The sequence below is a fragment of the Eschrichtius robustus genome, chromosome 1, assembly GCF_028021215.1.
Source record: "Eschrichtius robustus isolate mEscRob2 chromosome 1, mEscRob2.pri, whole genome shotgun sequence".
Taxonomy (NCBI): Eukaryota; Metazoa; Chordata; class Mammalia; order Artiodactyla; family Eschrichtiidae; genus Eschrichtius; species Eschrichtius robustus.
In genome coordinates, this window is record NC_090824.1 from 48,265,933 (window position 1) to 48,268,493 (window position 2,561).

The 2,561-nt window shown below is 39.8% G+C and overlaps 1 non-coding gene across 1 annotated transcript; it reads right to left on the reverse strand.

The window, feature by feature from the left end:
• Positions 1-228: 228 nt before the first annotated feature.
• Positions 229-332, reverse strand: LOC137778510 (U6 spliceosomal RNA). The gene has a single exon (XR_011076917.1). It is a non-coding gene; the product is annotated as a U6 spliceosomal RNA (small nuclear RNA).
• Between the last annotated feature and the right edge of the window lie 2,229 nt (positions 333-2,561).

The window sequence follows — 2,561 nt, forward strand, 5'->3', positions numbered from 1 at the left end:
ACAGGCTTAAGTGACATGCAGCAGGTCACACAGGAAGCTAGAGGTGAAGTCAGACTGATTTTCAGCACCATACATATTCCACCCATGTCATCTCAGTAATTTCTGAGGAGACTTATGATGGTGGCAGCGTTGACAAAGTTAACTCAAAGCGGAGAAACAGGACATCCTCAGCCTAAGCATCTGTCTGAATCATTTGGCACCATCATATAGATAGCTGGTTCCTAGAAAAAAAATATGGAATACGTCACGATTTTGTGTGTCATCCCTGGGCAGGGGCCATGCTAATCTCTGCATCGTTCCAATCTTAGTACCTGCTCTGCCAAAGTGAGTACAAGAGGACCTCTTATTGTCGACCATGACATGAGCTCTCTACCTTTTTCAGAGAAGGGGCAATTCCAGATTCAGTGTTTCCCTTCTGAAATAGACGATGGCAAAGAAATAAAATCAATAAAATGGAAAAGCTAAACTATAGGAAGAGAGAAATAACAGAAACATAAAATTGTTCAACAATGTGATCAGCTAAAAAAGATCAGAGTAAGACTGTGTCTGAACAAAGGTGGTTAAAGCAGAGGCTGGAGCTGGGTTTCTTCATGACAGGCACTTCTTACAGGCTGAGCGTCCTCTCTGGCTTGATGATGCAGAAGACAGACTTGTGGTGAGCTGGAGGAGCCAGTTGTGCATCTCTCTTCCTGGCTCTGCATTGAGTGAAATCAGCTATGGTGGGAGCATTTACACCACAAAAATGAGCAAATGCTATAGATCAGGGCTCTTTTCCTCGGAGACCTAGTCGTTAAAGGTTTACCAGCGCATCACTGTGACAAGCCACAATAACCTTTCAGAGGAAACTCCAGAGAATATGAAGCAGTCCTGGCAGAAGTTCAAAAAAGTATACAAACCCTTCCCCAGCCCCTTTGTCTCACTACCCCCTGCCCACTGCAGTCCCTGAAAACCCACCTCCCCAAACACTTTCTTGTTATGCCAAGCAGGAAGCTTCCCCGGGGCTCTTAGAGCAGGCCTGAAAACAGGGTACATTCTCAAGGAGAGGCAAAAGAATGAATGAAAATATGACTCCTGCCATGCACAGGGCATGCCACCTCTGAGCACAAAGTGAAACTTGAACTATCCCTTTGATCTTATAAGGAACATATAAAGGAAATCAAAAGGCCCTTAATGGCACTTGAATTTGTAGAAGAGCAAATCTCACTTCCTTTATACTTTTTCTCCAACATCTGCAGCTCTGCCTTGAATAGAATTGCAGATGGTTTTTCATTACCTTTTTTTAAATGTCTGGAGAAACAGCTCAACTTTCCAAGCAGAATTATTAAAAGAATTCAGGGCAGGATGTAAAATCTTTCACTTTTTCTAAGTCGTCAACTCTCCCTGCATTATCATAAGTTCTCTTAAGTGTAGTTACTTGCCTCCCATTTCCTCCCCTCCTGGGCTGCACTTTGTAATAAAGTAGGCTCAAGGGACATGAGTCCTTCCTCTGATTGGGTTAGGGTAGGACCAAGGCAAGGGGGTGGGGAGAGAGAGTGACTAGGCAGCCACGTGGAAATGACATTGTCTCTTACTGTCCACTTTACATAGTTGTCATTTTTCATGCTGGTGTCTTTAATTAAGTCTTGTATGTATGACTGGCGGTGCTATCTGTAACATCCCTATAATAACAATTAAAAGCTTAATTTAATGGCTATAAAATGTAGAGGGAAATAAGAAAAAGAATCTCCAGATCCTGAGAAATCTTCAAAAACGATAAACTCTGTACTTTAGTGAAAAATAATGCTTTAATGTTTTCATTATAAAAGCATCCATGCATATTAAAGAAAATTTAGACTATATGGAAGCAAAGCCCAAAATAGCTAACTCCACAGGATACAGATTTTTTTGTTTTCTAACATGTCGTGTTTTCAGGTCCATTTTGGTTGGATTGTCTCTAACATCTATTGATGTGTGCGTGCTTCTGTTTATTCAGATATAGAGCAGAAGATGCAAATGGGCAGCTTTGGGGCCAAAAAAATATCTGGCATGTTTTATTTGGCCTGTGCAATATATTTATGATTTAAATTCAATTTTAACATGCAAAAATGAAGAGATTTCACATTAAATCCATATTTAGAATTTTTCTTGAAAAATTGAAATGCATTCCCAAATGTCAGGAGCTGAGAAGAGGCAGTCCCCCTCAGAAGGAGCAGGTGCTTGCCAATTTGAAAATTGTCCCAGTGCAGTTTCTTTTATTTCTTTATGCTGCCTGTTTGGCTCCTGTTGGTATTTAAATTTGATGCTCTTGATGTAGAAGTTTTTGGTTTTTTAATCATTGCACTCATTTTTTCCACGCAACTTTATGTTCAGTTCTTTTCTCTAAGCAGTATCTCACTAGCCTTTCCATATGTTTTCTCTCTGATTGTACCAGTGTACATGAAATAGTACATATCACGTGCATAACAGTATAAAGAGCAAGGTAACTATTATTTTAATATTTTCTTCCCATGTTTTCTATGCAAATATCCTTTTTAATAGTGGGAATCATATTGCACTTACAGTTTCATATCCGGCTTTTTTAT